This window comes from Electrophorus electricus, chromosome 25 (genome assembly GCF_041902795.1).
Source record: "Electrophorus electricus isolate QZ-2024a chromosome 25, ASM4190279v1, whole genome shotgun sequence".
Taxonomy (NCBI): Eukaryota; Metazoa; Chordata; class Actinopteri; order Gymnotiformes; family Gymnotidae; genus Electrophorus; species Electrophorus electricus.
The window spans coordinates 11,912,842-11,932,500 of NC_137521.1; the positions used below are offsets into that span (position 1 = coordinate 11,912,842).

The following is a 19,659-nucleotide window of genomic DNA, read 5'->3' on the forward strand; positions in this document are numbered from 1 at the left end:
TCTTTAGGTCCATTTGGCTTGTCTCCGAAGTAAGTCCATAAGAGGCCTAGCCAGGGTGCTAAAGGGCTTTATAAACCTTCTGTAAAAGTTTGCGAACCCTAGCAAGTGTTGCAATTCTCTGCATGTTTGAGGTCTTGGCCAGTCCTTTACTCTCTCTACCTTGCCAGGCTGCATTCTTCTGCTGCCTTCCTTTATGATATACCCCAGAAGGTTCACCGCACTGCAGTGAAATTCACCTTTTTCTATCTTACAGTATAGGTGGTTACGTAAGGGGGTACGGAGCACCGCTCTTATGTCACACACATGTTGGTCAAAGGGGGTGGAATAAATCAGGATACGTCGATGTAAGCGGTGACTCACCTACCCAAAAACTCCCTTAGGACCTCATTTATGTACGCTTGAAACACCGAAGGCGCTGTGGCTAACCTATACGGCAGGACTAGATACTCATAATGCCCTGAGGACGTACTAAAGGCAGTCTTCCATTTGTCTCTTTTCCTGATTCTAATCAGGTTGTAAGCACTGTGTAAATCTAATTTAGTGAAATACCGAGCTGCCCTCAACTGTTCGAGTGCAGCTGGAACCGGGGGGAGGCGGGGGGGATATGTGTACTTGACCAGTAGTTTATTCTGTCCTTGGTAGTCTACACATGGTCTCAACCCCCCCATCTTTCTTTTGGACAAAGAACACGCTGGCTGAAGCCGGCAGTTTGGAGGGATGTATATATCCTTGAACAGTGGCTTCTTTGATGTACTGTTCTATGATACAGGTTTCTTCCTGAGAAAGGAGATAAATCCTGCTTCTGGGGGAAATAAACCCCTCTTTCAGGGTTATGGCACAATACCCCTTGTGGGTGGGGGGGAGGGGGATGTCTGTGTAGCCCTTGCTGAACTAAACACCTTAGCCAGTGCCAGATATTCTTGAGGAACAGCTCTGTTTTTGTGAGTGTCAGGACTCTATAGAAGTGGACTAGAGGGACATCACTCTACTAGGTGCACTGCCTGCTGCAAGAGGGTGCCCACTGGAGGATGCGGTTCTCAGGCTGCTTCCGCAGCCAAGGCAAACCGAGAGTGAGAGGGTGAGACAGAGAAGGTAGTAAATAAAAACACAGTCTCTCAACGTGCTCCCCGATTATCTCCAGGAGAATATGGGGGGTGATATGAGTGATGAGCCCCGAACCCACAGGGCCACCGTCCAACCCATGCACACTTACGGGAGATGGTAGAGAGATCACCTTTATCCCCAGTCTCTTAGCCAGGCTCCAGTCCATTACGTTCCCAGCTGCTCCAGATTCTACCATAGCTGCGACTGGGAAAAGGCGACGATGGTGCGACACCCTTACGTTGATTTGGGAACGTTGAGAGGGCTGGGGAACGACTCACCAAGCCGCTCTTCTCCTTTCGTTCTCTTGGCTTTCGACGCACCAAGGCCCAGTTGCATAAGCTCAGCCTTCGCTCCCGCGGTAGCTGATCATAGGTGACGGCTAAGTGAACTGCCTCATTCAACGTCGACACCTCCTATTTACAGGCCAGTTCTGCCTGTAATTCTCCCCTCAGTCCATTCAGGAACACATCAACCAGTGCGGCTTCGTTCCAGCGGGAACCCGCTTCCAGTGTCCCGAACTCCATCGTGTAGTCCGCAGCCGTACGCAATCCCTGCCTTAGCTGCAGTAGAGCCCTTCCACAGATCTTCCCCTGATGGGGGTGGTGAAACACTGCCTTGAGTTCCTGTAGAAACCCCAGGTAGTCGTTCAAAAGCGGTCTGGCAGATGGGGCTGATAACGGAAATCTAGCTCCATGAACCCTTCACAGCTCTCGGCATCTCCATCCAAAACCTTAGGAGGGGGCGGTCAGACCTCGCATCCCCTCAGGGACTGATGGAGTTCTGGGTGAAGTCACTCTGTTCTCGGGACTCGATGTGATCTCAGTGACACACTGCCCGACGCTCTGCACCATAGAAGAAATCTCCCTCATTTCCTGACTCTGCTGCTCAAGTGCCATCATTTGAGCAGTGAGCAGGTGTGCCCAGACAGGTGTGCCCAGACAGGTGTGCCTTCCACGCTCCCTGGAGGCTGCGCATTCTGTGACGCTGGTGACACCGAGAAAGCAAGAGGCGTGGCTGAAGAAAAGAGCTCTTTATTCTCCATAGTAAACAGAAGCAGTACAACGACAAAATAAACACAACAAAGATAGTGGGACGTAGCGTGGTATTCCGTATCGATACACACACACACTCTCCTCAGGGTCAAAATAGTGGGAAACACACAAAGAACAGGTGAGTACAATCAGTACGTGGGAGATTTGGAGCGAGGCAGGTGTTTGCTATGATTCCGAACCAGAGTGGGCGTGTCCCTCCTGCTGGGAGACCAGCCAGCCATGACAGTGTGCATATGAGCAGACATGAGATTGTGTGTGCGCGTGAACAGACATGAGATTGTGTGTGTGTGTGTGTGTGTGTGTGTGTGTTTTTGTGTGTGCGTATGTGTGTGTGTGTGTGCGTATGTGTGTGTGTTTATGGACATGAGATTGTGTGTATGAGCAAAGCCCTCCTGCTAATTCCTTATAAAAAATAAATAAGTTATTTAATATAGATTAGTGGTGTCGCGCTGACAAACCTGACATTAATGGATACCTAGCTTTAATGGATACCTAGCATTACTGGATACCTAGCATTACTGGATACCCAGCATTAATGGATATCCAGCATTAATGGATACCTAGCTTTAATGGATACCTAGCATTACTGGATACCTAGCATTACTGGATACCTAGGATTAATGGATACCCAGCATTAATGGATACCTAGCTTTAATGGATACCTAGCATTAATGGATATCCAGCATTAATGGATACCTAGCTTTAATGGATACCTAGCATTAATGGATACCCAGCATTAATGGATACCTAGCATTAATGGATACCCAGCATTAATGGATACCTAACATTAATGGATACCCAGCATTAATGGATACCTAACATTAATGGATTCCTAACATTAATGGATACCCAGCATTAATGGATTCCTAACATTAATGGATACCCAGCATTAATGGATTCCTAACATTAATGGATACATAACATTAATGGATACCTAACATTAATGGATACTCAACATTAATGGAGCGGGCACCGGTGACACCGCCTTCGTGCCTTTGTGTGGCTTTGGCTTAGGCGTTTGAGCTTTGGGGCTGCAATCCTTCGCTGAGGGAGTGTCCTCCTCTGAGGATAATACCTCCTCGCAAGCCCCCTTGGGCCACCTGATTGTTCTGGAGCAGAGTCTCCTGGGCGGAGCCTTAGGTGGTACCTTGGGCACTGGAGGCTCTTCGCATTCAGAGTCCACCAATACCGTGTCCATATCGGAAGGAGAATCCCAATCGAGAGCCTCCTCCACCTCCATCACCTCTGAACCCGATCGGGAGCTGACCTCCGTGTATTCCGATCGGAGGTCAGTGTCCGTTTGACACTCACTCTCATCTTGCTCCCCATAGTACTCCTGGTGGTCCATCTAAGGGTAACAGGACCCGCTCCTCTCTCCATCACCCGCGTAGTCCTCCGAAAGGTCCGTAGAGGACCCAGCGGATTCCTCCTCTTCTGCAGGACCATAGAGCGAGGCCAAGAGGAGCGACGGTCTCTCCTTGGTGTTGCAGAAGTCCATGTGCTCCGACTCGGAAGACTGGAAGTCGTTGTACCAACCTAGGTTGTTGGACGTAGCCCCGTGGGACTCCCTCGCTTCCGCACCGGGACCACGCTCCCCTACTGCGGGAGTCAGGAGGGTACCCAGGAACACGGGGGCCTCCCTGCATGGGCTGAGGACTTGCACTTACTCCCCTTCTGCCCCTTTCTTTTTCCCGGCATCCTTTGACGGTTGTTATTTCTGTGACGTTCGGAGGCAAAGCAGGATGCGGGGACGAGCCGTGTCTGACACAACGAAACATTTTATTATAAACATAGACAAAGACGTGGTTAGCAAGATAACCTGGTTCAAACAACGACAAAACAAGTATGTAGACAAAGGACCTATATACATACACACTAACGACACACAAGGAGGGCGTGGTCATGCAGACGAACACACAGGGAGACGTTTGTGGAGAGGAGCCGTAACGTGACAATACCTAGCATTAATGGTTACCCAGCATTAATGGATAGCTAACGTTAATGGATATCTAACATTAATGGATACCCAGCATTAATGGATACCTAACATTAATATATATCTAACATTAATGGATACTTAGCATTAATAGATACCTAACATTAATGGATATGTAATATTAATGGATGCCTAGCATTAATGGATACCCAGCATTAATGGATACCTAGCATTACTGGATACCTAACATTAATGGATATCTAATATTAATGGATACCTAGCATTAATAGATACCTAACATTAATGGATACCCAGCATTAATGGATACCTAACATTAATGGATATCTAACATTAATGGATACCCAGCATTAATGTATACCTAGCATTACTGGATACCTAACATTAATGGATACCTAACATTAATGGATAAATCATTCTACCCAAACAATACGTGCAGTATAAAGATTGGCAACAAAAGGACCGTGTTCTTTTCTCGTGAGTCGTGTTCTTTTCTCTGGAGCGTGGATGGAGACAAGGCTGCTGCTTAAGCCCAAAATTGTTCAACATTTACAGCAACCAACAGACCACCATTTCAGAACGCTCTGTAACACCTGGTCTCACTCTACACCACTCAGAAATCACATTTCTGCTCTACACAGATGGCCTGGTTCTCCTGTCACCCACTGAGCAGGAGATACAACAGAACCTGGACCTGCTGGAGCAGTACTGCCAGAGCCGGGCCCTGGACCTGCTGGAGCAGTACTGCCAGACCCGGGCCCTGGACCTGCTGGAGCAGTACTGCCAGACCTGGGCCCTGGCATTCAAAAATGATCATTTTCAGAAACAGGCCTCAGGGATACAGAGTCTCATATTAGGGTAATTAGAAACCTGGAGAGTATAATTATTTAGGACTAAGAATTAGTTCAGATGGAAATTCCTTTCCAGCATTCAATGAACAGAGAGAAAGCACGGCATTCTATGCAATTAAACATCAAATTCACATTCAAATACATGTTCAAATTTGGCAAATTTGAGTGATTTTACTTGATCATTTAATCAGTTCTGCAGTGGGGTAGTGAGGTGTGGGGGTCACTCTCATATCTACATTTCAGTCGAACAAACCCCCACCTGAAATCATGCACACAAAATTTTGTAAAAGCATGTAGGCCAATTTCTACTATTACTCAATTCAAAAAAAGGTTAGTAATACTGGCTACATAAAAAAAAAATAGTGACCCTCACTCCTACCCCTACAAAGGCCTGCAAGGCCAAGAGCTGAGCAGAAAAAAGAGCCCCCCCCCCCAGCTGACGTGAGGGGGCACAGTCAAGATGGGCACTGCTACATGTTAGGTGCTCATTCATGTAGTTTAATGCTTTGGCTGCATACTGCAACACTGTACCTCCACATGGTCTAGACAGTACTGGTTATTGAGTTGAACTGAGATAGACAGAAAAAAGATGAAGGGAGAGTGAAAAAGAGAGGGAGAGGTAGACAGGGAGGAGGGGGCAAAATTCAGTCCTCTGTAAAACCATGTTTGTTATTATCTGTTGTGAAACGGAGGGGTAGAAACGTCTCAGTCTGTCTTCAGCTTGTGTGTCCAGTACCTGTGGACACATCAACAGCAGTCATCTGGATGTTTCACCTTCTTGTCCTGTTCATGTACAGCCGAACACCTGTTAACATACACGAGCCACTAGCACGTTCAATACTCTCACATATCTGACACTGTAACGGCCCGAGTGCCGCAGGGCGAGGAGCAGGATGCACAGACTATGTCGACGTAGACATTTATTGAAGAAGACAAAGGCACTAACGTAAACGCTGAACACAAACACGGGCACTCAGAGTGAAAACGGACACGAACGCGTTTAACATTAACGCTGTGAACATTAACAGGCACATAAACGGCGCGAACAAACGCATTGAATGACCGCACTGCACACGCTGACGGAGGTTTAACTACACAAAGACAAAACACTAACCAGGTGCAGGTGTGTGCAGGCATGGTTACAAGTAAACAAACAAGACCCTCCCACTGCACACGGGGGGCCAAACCACGTGACGCGTGGGAGGAGAGCGTTCCGTGACAGACACCTTTAATACTCTCACACATATGACACTTATACCATGGCAGGTCTGGTAGATCTGAGTGTAGACTGGTAGTGGTGAGGTCTGTCTGGAGACTGGTAGAGGTCTGTAGAGCTAAATGTTATAAAAATTTCCTGATAATATAATAAACCCAGAAATGTTAGAAAACCCGATAATGTAAACATTTGCATAATAATATAATAAAGTCTTATGTATATAATACATAAGACTTAACCATTATTGTAATTACATTTTTACCACTGTAATACTTTATTACATTTCCATGCTGATCTTTTGTAATACTTTATTACATTAATGCGCATGTACAGTTTTTATGATTTTTATATTCATGATATGTTTTTGCAACATGTTTATTTTGAGTGTTGTAGATGATTCATAAATTCTCAACAGAGCATCTGGAACATTGTCTAGAATGAATCAGAGTTGAGTTTGGATGCAGTCGCAGTCCAGTTTATTACACCAGTCAGAACTCATAAATGGAACAGTTCAAAGGTCAAAATACCAGCGATCAGGCCAATACAATACAAAAAAGAGTCTACAGGGAAATGCCAAAACAAGGTCAAAAAGAGATATGTGATTAGGAATACAAGGCTTCAGCTGTGTGTGTGAACTCAAGTGAGTCAGTCACGTGTGTAAGGATTCAGTACTTTTAAACGCAGCCTGTATGAGTTACAGGTGAGGTGACAGCAACAGGTGAGGATTGTAATTAATGAGGACAAATCATGAAAAATCATGTTCTTGGTTACACACAAAAAACAGAAATGCACATGCAGTGTTGCCATGGAAAACAATGCTGACAGGAGAATGTTTGTACACTGGTAGTGGTGATCTGTGGTAATCTGTGGAGTCTGTAGTGATCTGTGGTGATCTAGTGATCTGTGGAGTTCACCTACTATTGCAGATTGACAGCAGGAGCTACACACACACACACACACACACACAGATACACACACACTACATACAGTACACACACAAACACACACACACACACACACACTACATACAGTACACACACACACATACACATACACACACAAAAACATTACATACTGTTTCCACACAGTATACACACAAACATATGCATTACATACACAATTTTACATTTTCAGTGTCAGTTCTTAAATGCGTTTGTGTGTCTTTGTATTTATTTGTTTGTTTGTGCATGTGTGAGCACTCACAGATGAAAGGGTGTGTTTGAGCATCTATGACTATCAGGTTCTACAGAGCCTCACTTTTATCTTTTGCCTTTGTATGTGTGTGTGTGTGTGTGTGTGTGTGTGTGTGTGCGTGCATGCAAGTGCTGTCTATATACACAGGTGTGTATTAAAACTGCATGGAGAAGTTCTAGCTGTAAGCAATGCCTTTTTCTCTCGCTCCTTCGCTCTCTCTCTCTCTCTCTCTCTCTCTCTCTCTCTCTCTCTCTCTCTCTCTCTCCCCTTTTTTCTCTGACCTTGTTGGTGATGAATTTCTATTAAGAATTTCTCTCGCCTTCTTGTCTATCCAGTGTCTGTTTTTTAATGCCGTACACACATTAGCTCTACATGTGGGTGGATTTGTCTCTGCTATAGACAGTCTCACCCTTCTGCTGGTTCTGGTGTAGAGAGAGTGAGATGCAGCCACAGGTCTGGAAATCAAGGTTCCCACCAGCACAGGACAACAGACCAGTAAATCCAGCCAGGATTGGGAATGTCCTATTGTATGATGGCACATCTCAACAAGCGCGGTCATTATGCGAAAGATTAAATTTAACATGTAAATGCAGAAGTGTCTCTCTCTCTCTCTCTCTCTTTCTCTCTCTCTCTCTCTCTCTCTCTCTCTCTCTTCCTTTGTTCTACATTAATCTAATTATAATGGTAAACTGGCCAAAGAACTTCCTGACTGTGGTCAGCACGGCAGAGACAAAACAAAAATAATTGAATCCCTGTGATTGACAACCTCCTGGGTCAAATATAGCTAAACACACACACACACACACACACACAAACACACTGCACGAATCTACTGTTTTACAGTCCAGATTTATTCGAGTTCAGCGATCGAGTGATGTCCTGCTCTGCATCAGCCAATAAGAGGAGGCAGTGGGGGAGGGGAGGATTATGGTCTGGGCTCATTACAAGTCACTCAGGAGAATTAGCCTTTTAACGAGTGTGACTGTATGTGTGTGTTTGTGTCTGTGTGTGTCTGTGTGTCTGTGTGTGTGTGTGTCTGTGTGTGTGTGTGTCTGTGTGTGTGTGTGTGTGTGTGTGTGTGTGTGTGTGTAGGCATAAAGACCACCACAGATTAATTTCTAGCTTGTGGTTGTAGTATTGTACAGCAGCTCTGTGACACCAAAGTCCAGTGTCCAGTGAAAGAGCGCAGTGTCCAGTGTCCAGTGACAGAGCCCACTGTCCAGTGTGTAGTGACAGAGCTCAGTGTCCAGTGACAGCACCCAGTGTCCAGTGACAGAGGCCAGTGTCCAGTGCCCAGTGTCCAGTGACAGAGGCCAGTGTCCAGGGTTCAGTGACAGTGCCCAGTGCCCAGTGTCCAGTGACAGAGGCCAGTGTCCAGGGTTCAGTGACAGAGGCCAGGGCCCAGTGTCCAGTGACAGAGGCCAGGGCCCATGTCCAGTGACAGCCCAGTGTCCAGTGACAGAGCCCAGTGTCCAGTGCCAGAGCCCAGTGTCCAGTGACAGAGCCCAGTGTCCAGTGACAGAGGCCAGTGTCCAGTGACAGAGGCCAGGGCCCAGTGTCCAGTGACAGAGGCCAGGGCCCAATGTCCAGTGACAGCCCAGTGTCCAGTGACAGAGCCCAGTGTCCAGTGACAGCCCAGTGTCCAGTGACAGAGCCCAGGGCCCAGTGTCCAGTGACAGAGGCCAGGGCCCAGTGTCCAGTGACAGCCCAGTGTCCAGTGACAGAGGCCAGTGTCCAGTGACAGAGGCCAGTGTCTGGTGCAGTTCTGCTGGGGAGAGGCCACTTGCAAAGGAAAAGAGCGCTAAATCAAGTGTGTGTATACATGCGCACGTACCTATGCATGGGTGCACAGATGGGTTTGTGTGTGTGTGTGCATGTGTGCGTGGGTGTGTGTGTGCGTGCGTGCGTGTGTGCGTACGCGCATCTTTGTTTGTGTGTGCGTGTGTGTGTGTGTGTGTGTGTGCGTGTGCGCGTGTGTGTGTTGGTGATCAGCAGGATGTCTCATCCATCATGCTCTATGAGACAGGGTGAATCAGGGTCTGACAGAACACACACACACCTCTCTCGTCATCAGCTATGCTCTTTTATGAGGGTACACTGATGTATTCCGCCTCCAACACCAACTACTGCACACACACACACACACACACTCAGACTGGCCAAACACACACACACGCACTCATTTAAACACACGCGCGCACACACACACACACACACACACGCACGCACACACACACGCGCACACACACACACACACACACACACACACACTCTCCCTGCCCCCAGCCACACATGTCCCACAGGATTCTACTGAAGCAGCCCTCACCCTTCCAACTGGTCACATGACCAAGCATCTATGGCCCCCAGATAATTACCCCAATAGAAACACACACATCCATCACACAAACGCACCCTCAACCCACAACCATCACATACACGCCCTCAACAAAAATCCAACACACACCATCACACACACCCCCACCTTCAACACACAACCATAACCCCACTCTGTCATCTCAGACTGTGTACGTCTAAAGTGTGTAGGTCTAGAGTGTGTAGGTCTTGATTGTGTATTTGTAAAATGTGCAGATCTAGAGTATGTATTTGTAGAATGTGCAGGTCTAGAGTGTGTAAGTCTAGAGTGTGTATTTGTAGAATGTGTAGGTCCAGAGTGTGTATTTGTAGAGTGGGTAGGTCTAGAGTGTGTATTTGTAGAGTGGGTAGGTCTTAGAGTGTGTATTTGTAGAGTGGGTAGGTCTTAGAGTGTGTATTTGTAGAGTGGGTAGGTCTAGAGTGTGAATTTGTAGAATGTGTAGGTCTAGAGTGTGTATTTGTAGAATGTGCAGGTCTAGAGTGTGTATTTGTAGAGTGGGTAGGTCTAGAGTGTGTATTTGTAGAATGTGCAGGTCTAGAGTGTGTATTTGTAGAATGTGCAGGTCTAGAGTGTGTATTTGTAGAGTGGGTAGGTCTAGAGTGTGTATTTGTAGAATGTGCAGGTCTAGAGTGTGTATTTGTAGAGTGGGTAGGTCTAGAGTGTGCATTTGTAGAATGTGCAGGTCCAGAGTGTGTATTTGTAGAATGTGTAGGTCTAGAGTGTGTATTTGTAGAATGTGCAGGTCTAGAGTGTGTATTTGTAGAATGTGCAGGTCTAGAGTGTGTATTTGTAGAATGTGCAGGTCTAGAGTGTGTATTTGTAGAGTGGGTAGGTCTAGAGTGTGTATTTGTAGAATGTGCAGGTCTAGAGTGTGTATTTGTAGAATGTGCAGGTCTAGAGTGTGTATTTGTAGAGTGGGTAGGTCTAGAGTGTGTATTTGTAGAATGCGCAGGTCTAGAGTGTGTATTTGTAGAGTGGGTAGGTCTAGAGTGTGCATTTGTAGAATGTGCAGGTCTAGAGTGTGTAGGTAACTGTAGTCTCTGTAGTCTAAACAGGCTGTTTTATCAGTAGTCGTGCATGCAGTAGCTTTTCATGTCACTTTCATTGTGTTCATGGATTCCTGATTCATCTCCTCACTCTGTAATCACTGATTAGGGTCAACACACCGCCTCACTAACATTACATACATTACACACACACACACACATCATGCACACACACACACAACACTCACATACATCACATACACACATCAGCGCCAAGGAGGAGAAAAGTATCTCAGACCAGAAGGCTGAGCATAGCCTGTGTGCATACATGTGTGTTTGTGTGAGTGTGTGTGTGTGTATCTGTTAGTTCGAATGAGTGTGTGCTTGTGTGTGCATGTGTGTGTGTGTGAGTGTGTGTGTGTGTATCTGTTAGTTCGAATGAGTGTGCTTGTGTGTGAGTGTGTGCATGTGTGTGTGTGTGCACGTGTGTGTATTGTGTGTGTGTGCGTGTGTGTGTGTGTGTGCACGCGTGTGTGTGTCTTTGTGAGTATGCATGTATGTGCGTGTGTGTCTTTGCGAGTGTCTGTGTTTGTGAGTGAGTGTATGTGTGTGTGTCAGTGTGTGTGTGTGTGTGTGTGTTTGTGTGTATGTGTGTGTGCATGATTGGGTTGTATTGATTGTGAAGTAAGCAGGCTGGATGACTCTTTTTCAGAGCTACATGGCTGGGCTGATCAGAGCTTCATTGATTAAAGCTTTCTGCTGACTGACCCCTCCCCACCCCCTCACCCTGTCCTGCCCCCCTGCTGAACAGCATGCTGGGAAAAACAGCATCACTTCTGTTCCTCTCTGTGTTCTAGTAAATGCTTTTCTTGCTCTGTTGGTTGTTGAAAATTGAAATTGAAAGAACAATGAAACTGCAAATGGACACACACACACACACACACAAACACACGCACACACATACACACACACACATGTAGATAAACATACACACACAAACACACACACACATGAACACACACACACATACACATTCAAACACAAAGTGTCAGTGCTTTTATCCCACATTAACCCCACATCCACACACACACACACACACATACACACACACACACACACACACACACACACGCATGCACCCAATGGACACCTGTTCATTCGCATTCATCACACAAACCAACATGAACGTCATTGGCTGGGTGCTCAGGAAGGCCGTTTCCTTGGCACTGGTTGCTAACAGCTCCACGGTAACAGGGACAGCCAAGCAACCAGGCAGTATTAGTGTCAGTCCCACAAGCACTGCGGCACAAAGCAGCTATTGGTCTCTGTTGCGATAGAACTGGTGCTGGGTTAATGTAGGGTTAATATATGGTTAATGTATGGTTAATATAGGTTTAATATAGTAGTAATATAGGGTTAATACAGGGTTAAAATAGGGGTAATATATAGTTAATACTGGGTTAAAATAGGGGTAATATTGGGTAATATAGAGTTAATGTAGGGTTAATTTAGGGGTAATATGGGGTAATATAGGGGTAATATATGTTTAATATAGGGGTGATATAGGTTTAATACAGGGTTAAATTAGGGTTAGTGTAGGGTTAAGATGGGGTAATATAGGGTTATTTTAGGGTTAATACAGGATTAATATGGGGTAACATTGGGTTAATATGAGGTAATATAGGGTTATTATAGGGTTAATATAAGGTTAAGATGGGGTAATATACAGGGTTAATATAGGGTTAATACAAGGTTAATATAGGAGTAATATATTGTTAATATAGGGTTATTTTAGGGTTAATACAGGGTTAATATTGGCTAATATAGGGTTAATATAAATTTAATATGGGGTAACAGGATTAATAGGGTTAAGATGGAGTAATATAGGGATATTATAGGTTTAATATGGGGTTAATATAGGTTTAATATAGGGTTAGTATAGAGTTATTTTAGGGTTAATATAGGGTTATATAGGGTTAATATAAGGTTAATATTGGGATGGAATTGGATTGAATTGGTGTCAGGTTAATGTAGAGTTAATGTTATAGGGTTATAGTGTTAATATGGTGTTAATATTGGGTTGATATTGAGTTACTGTTGATTTGTAGGGTTAATATAGGGTTGGTACCAGGGTAAAATTATAAGGATTATAAGGTTAATATAGGTTTGGTATTGAAGTAATACAGGGTTCATATAGAGTTAATATAGAGTTTATATTGGTTTGGTATTGGGTTGGTATTTCCATCTAATCCTGAAGACAGACTTAGATATTTCTACTCCTCCATTTTAGAACAAATAACATAACATGATTTTATGAAGAATTTAATTTCTCTCTCTCTCTCTCTCTCTCTCTCTCTTTCTCACACACATGCCAGTATGGAGCAGAGCAGCTGTTGCGTCCCTTGTGGAGGTCTCTGGGGAGAGAGATGAGACACTCTCATTACTACTCTGTTAATGTAGCGTATAATGTGTGTGTGTGAGTGTGCGTACGTGTGTGTGTGTAAGTGTGGGTGCGTGTGTGTGTGTGAGTGTGCGTGCGTGTGTGCGTGCGTGCGTGTGTGTGAGTGTGTACGTGTGTGTGTGTGTGAGTGTGCATACATGTGTGTGTGTGCGTGCGTGTGTGTGTGTGTGTGTGAGAGTGTGCGTACGTGGGTGCATGTGTGTGTGTTCAAGTTCAAGTTCAAGTTTGGTTTATTCGTCACATACATAGTCATACACAGTATAACGCGCAGTGAAATGGTGTGTGTGTGTGTGTGTGTTCCTCCCCAGTGCACTCAAGGGTTAAAACAACTGATAGTACCACACTGCTCATGCACTCGCTAGAATCTATGTCTTCAGCATTTCACAGTACAGCACTCCAATAGAAATATAACACCACTGCTACAATTCTAATGTCTCTAATACACACACACACACACACACACACACACACACACAAAATAGCTATGGGGAGGAAAAGATTAGTCTAATAGGTATTTATTCTCTCTCTCTCTCTCTCTCTAACCCTCTCCCCATTTCACTATCACTCTCTCTCTCTCTTTTCCTCTCTCCCTCTCTCTGCCCAAACACATTAGCAAAGATAATAACTCATAACCTCAATCATCTCTCTAATGACTGCTGCCAGCTCTTATGAAGTTAATTGTGCCATGTTAAACATGTTGGAAGACGTAAGGATGATTTCACACTGCGTGCCGAGACTGTCTGCAGCGACAGGCAGTTCTAGATTGTTCTCTGGTGTCTTGGATACGAATGGCAGGCTTTGCTGTTTTCTCTGCCAAAGGCCCACAGCGTGTGCGGGGAAGGCGGACCCCTCTGGCAGGAATGGCCATGTCAGCTCCAGCACTGGCCTGGCTCTTATACACAACATTTATCTTTACATTTTTAAGACTGACAGTTCTGTCAGTCTGTGCTTTAAAGGTAAATACTGCTCTGAGATCAGCACATGACAGTGAGCCACATCACCTGATTGGTTTCTTCCCTTCCATCTTCCCCAAGTCCTGTCCCATCTCCGCTTTCCAACAGAGGTGTTAAAACATGAGCTTCTGAACATGCGTGAGAGTCTGATCTCCCTCACTCTGCTGGTCTGATCATTTAGAAGTCTGATCTAATGTGAGGAGACCGAGTGGTTAGAACAGCCTTCTCTACAGAGGACTAATGAGCACGTATGCTTGGATCAGACAGCTGCTGACAGGTGTGTGTGAAGACCCTCTGGACAGCTTTGCTGTGAGAGACAGATCACTGAAGTCAGATCAGGTTTGTGTCTGTTGTCTAATGTCACTAAGATCATCCATGCTCTTTGTTATTCTATTGGATATGTGTTTGATTTTATTACCCTGTAACCATGGCTACGACACCAGCACTGTTTCTCTGGTCTTGCACGTGCTCCTTGTTTAGTGAGGTTTTCAGTTCTCAGGCTGAAATCTGTAAGACATTGGCAGTATACATCTACCCCTGTACCTCTACATCTACCCCTGTACCTCTACATCTACCCCTCAACATCTACCCCTCTACATCTACAGCTACCCCTCTACATGTACCGCTCTACATCTACAGCTACCCCTCTACACCTACCCCTCTACATCTACCCCTCTACATCTACAGCTACCCCTCTACCTCTACATCTACCACTTTACATATACATCTACCCCTCTACATCTACAGCTACCCCTCTACCTCTACCTATGCCCGTCTACATCTACTCCTCTACTCTACCTCTCTACCTCTACTCAACCTCTACATCTACCCCTCAACATCTACCCCTCTACTCTACCTCTCTACCTCTACTCAACCTCTACATCTACCCCTCAACATCTACCCCTCTACTCTACCTCTCTACCTCTACTCAACCTCTACATCTACCCCTCAACATCTACCCCTCTACTCTACCTCTCTACCTCTACTCAACCTCTACATCTACCCCTCAACATCTACCCCTCTACTCTACCTCTCTACCTCTACTCAACCTCTACATCTACCCCTCAACATCTACCCCTCTACTCTACCTCTCTACCTCTACTCAACCTCTACATCTACCCCTCAACATCTATCCCTTTACTCTACCTCTCTACTTCTATATCTAACCCTCTACATCTATCCCTCTACATCTACATCTACCCCTTTACATCTACCCCACTAACTCTGCCGCTCTACATGTACCCCTCTACCTCTATGGGGACTCAACACTCAGTAAAGAGTGGAGAGGAAAAGGGCTGAACTGGGCATTATGGGAAGAAAATTCATCATCCTCATGTGGACCAGAAACAGACAGAAGGATTTCTAGGCTTCACCTGAAAGAGAGACAGAGGCAGACATACTGTATAATACATTATTATTATTATATATATATACATACATACATACATATACACTGTATATAGTTTTTACCCTGTACAGGGTATATATACTATAATGTATGTACATATATTGTATATATAGATTTATACCCTGTAAAGTGTGTGTGTCTGTGTGTGTGTGTGTGTGTGCGTGCGTGCGTGTATATATATATATATATATATAGTGTAAATGTACATTCTGTATTTTCTGCTGTTTACTGCTCTGTTCGTCATCTGCATTGGTTTATATATTACTGTTTTTTACATGTTACTGTTTATCTATAAATGCTTTGGCAGTACAATATGATTTTGCCATGCCAGTAAAGCTCACTTAAATTGAAATTGAATCTGAGACAGAAAGAGACCCACCAAAATTTGTATAAATTGTATAATAATTTTCTGTAAAACATAGTCTTTCAAGAAATATGATTATATAATGGATCTTATTTTTTGGGGTTACACTCGGTTTATTTGAGATTAAATTAGTTATTCCACTTTCTAGCAATAGCCAAAAAAAAAGACTTAATTCACATTCCTTGTCAAATTTACAGCATTTAGCGAACACAATTAATTTGGTTGTGATGTCCTTTAAAAACACCCAGGAAGGTCATTTTTATCTCTCCTGTTAATCTGCTTTTGTCATTTTGATGCGGTGATTGTAGGTGCTTATGTTCATCTGTCCTATTTCATTAGTACCTGCAGCTCTGAGGCCAGGCTGCACACTGAATGTCATGGAAGCCTCGTGTGTCTGTGCTGCGTGTTCCTGTTTGTGTTTTTATGCTGTCATACACAAATGCTGAGTTACTGAAGGCAAAGCAGGGGCAAACCAGTCTCACACACACACACACACACACACACACACACACACACACACACACACACACACACACACACACAAGCGTTCCAGCCCTAGAGTTTCTAAAACAATTACTGCTGCCATTACGGGCAATTACTGTTTTTTCCTGTCAGACATGTTGGATTTCTGAATGAAGACAAGCGTCTATGGATTCGTCTGCTTACAGCAGAGTGCTGAATGACCAGGGGGAGGGTCCCGTCATGTCCTGGTTATGGGCCTCGTCCTGTCCCGTCATGTCCTGGTTATGGGCCTCGTCCTGTCCCGTCATGTCCTGGTTATGGGTCTTGTTGCCCGACATGTCACTCAGGACACCTCCCTCAGGATATTGGCTAGCTGAATTAAGGCTTCTTCTTTATGAAACTGCTGTGTCTCATCGGTTAATAGTCTCTGCATGGTCACTCAGGACAGTAGACGGGTTGCACTTGCAAGCAGGAAGAGTCTGCATCACATGACATAGCACCCAACAGGCTTTCTCTTTCACCACTATTATAAAATGTTTTGGAATTTCTTTTAGTTTTAAAATGCTGCGTTAATTACACTACGAGTGCACAGAGACAAAGCACTCTGGGTGTTCTGGAGTTTAATGATGTCATATCCTTTGCCAGTGTGTGAGTCAGTCATCCAACTGTGTTGTGCTTCCTTTAGATTAATTTACATCCCTCTTTCTGCTTCAATGCTATCATAATAATGCCAGCATACACACACCTCTGCCTGCATGCCTGCTAGAATAATGTGGTCTGCTTTGTGCCAGGAATCCACGTCAATAAACACACACACACACACACACACACACACACACACACACACACACAAACACACATTCAGACATCTTGGTCGGCTTAAAACTGTCTGCTGTGAGCCAAGAATCCATGTCAATACACTCATGCACACACACGCACGCACACGTGCACGCACACACACAGAGTTTGCTTTGAAATACAGTTCCGCGCTAAATGCAGATTGACTTCCCCCGGAGAGAGCCTGGGTGTTTTGACTGTGTGTGCTTGCGTTGGATGCGTGAGTGTACTGTGATTCCTCCTCCTCACGGAGCCTCCGGACTGTGGCGAGTGGCAATGTGAGCACTGCTAATGGTCTCCAAACCCCAGCGGAGCTGGGCTAGCCTAGACTAATTATGGCCTGGGGTAAGTGGGGGCAGGGGAGCCAGAAAGGAGAAAGGAGAGGAGGAGAGAAAGAGGGAGGGAGGGAGGGAGAGGGAAAGAGTGAGAGGAAGAGAGGGAGGGGGAGAGGGGGATGAAGGGGGGAACTGGGTATTTGTGTCACAGTGGGGTTGGGTACGTGCAGTTAGCAGAGCGCCACCTGTGTGCATCTACACACACTCTACTCCACCTGTGTGCATCTACACACACTCTACTCCACCTGTGTGCATCTACACACACTCTACTCCACCTGAGTGTATCTACACACACTCTACTCCACCTGTGTGTATCTACACACACTCTACTCCACCTGTGTGTATCTACACACACACTACTCCACCTGTGTGTATCTACACACACTCTACTCCACCTGTGTGCATCTACACACACTCTACTCCACCTGAGTGTATCTACACACACTCTACTCCACCTGTATGTATCTATACACACTCTACTCCACCTGTGTGTATCTATACATAATCTACTCCACCTATATGTATGCATACACACTCTACTCCACCTGTGTGTGTATCCACTTTACACAAACGCCTTACACACACAGCTTAGACCCACTCTCCTCTGTCTTACAGCCAATCACCAACCAACTTTAATTTGCCAGGCACCAGAGCGACTATAAAGCAGCCTGGCACCACCTGTACCACCACCTTTAGTACCACCGTGGGTGCAGTTGCTCTAACGTCTGCTGAATGGAGGTGATACAGAGCGCAGAAGTGGCGTTGTTGTTTGAGATCGGGTAACACTGCACAGGATTAAGCAGAAAGTGATGCGATGTGATGTGAAGCTACAGTGTGGCGATCTCAGCCTCCGTCTGCCTGTTCCACAGCACAGGTTGATGGGAGATGATATCTCAGCCCTGATACAAAATATCTGTCTTCTCTCTCTTCCTTCCTCTGTTCTTCTCATCCCTTCTTCCTCTGTTCCTCTCTATTCCTCTGTTCCTATCTCTCCTCCTCCTCCTCCCTCTCTTTCTCCTATAAAGCCTAGCTGATGTTCTGTGTTCCCCTCTCTCTCTCTCGCTCTCTCTCTCTCTCGTGCCTTAATAACATTTTTAGAGAGAAACGACCGCTGTGTGGAAATTAGGCAGATAAGTTTGTCCATGCACAGTAGATTTATGGACTCCAGAGATTTAACTGGGACCCGATTCACATTATGACTCTGCAGAGAGAGTCACGACTGCTTCTGCAGCAAGAATGCGGCACCCAAACAAGAGATGAGAGAGTGAAAAAAAAAAAAAAATATATATATATAGATATGTATCAGACGATCATATTGATGATACATATTGGGGAATTGAATTGCATCAAATGACTTAGGGTTAGGGAGTGTGTTAGAGTTAGGATGTGTGTTAGGGTTAGGGAGTGTGTTAGAGTTAGGATGTGTGTTAAGGTTAGGGAGTGTGTTAGGGTTAGGATGTGTGTTAAGGTTAGGGAGTGTCTTAGGGTTAGGATGTGTGTTAGGGTTTGGGAGTGTGTTAGGGTTAGGATGTGTGTTAGGGTTAGGGAGTGTGTTAGGGTTAGGGAGCTAGGCAAACAAGTTTGGGCACATAAATACATACAGATGTACGTGCACATACACTCACATGTAGAAACACACTTATGCATACACATACACACACATGCGTGCACACACGCACGCACATGCACGCACACACACACATGCACGCACGCGCGCGCGCACACACACACTCACACACACACACACAATGCACACCCTTCCTCTCTGTCTCTGCCGGGCTTTAGAGTGGGGTGTTCCCCCTCGGGGTTGTGGCAGGGAGCGGGTGTGTTCACAGTGTGTGTAACACTCCTGACTGAGTGCTTCTGTCTCACTCCAGGCAACACTGGCGTCTTACCTGGATTTTATTGCTCTGGATCTGCCAAAGTTATTTCATACTTAACAGAAGATGAAATGCTATGATTCATAGATTTAACTCAGTGGTGCACTCTGTTACTGTCATTCTCTGTTTGAGACCCTGCTGAAATTTATGTATGCAGTATTCTGTCTGTGTGTGTGTGTGTGTGTGTGTGTGTTAGATTTGCAGATAGGTTCAGATAAAATCTATCTG

At 45.2% G+C, this 19,659-nt stretch overlaps 1 protein-coding gene across 1 annotated transcript in view; it reads left to right on the forward strand.

Moving 5' to 3' along the window:
• Positions 1 to 19,659, forward strand: part of xpr1a (xenotropic and polytropic retrovirus receptor 1a) — an 82,207-nt gene that overhangs the window by 26,577 nt on the left and 35,971 nt on the right. The gene's annotated exons all lie outside the window — the stretch shown is intronic.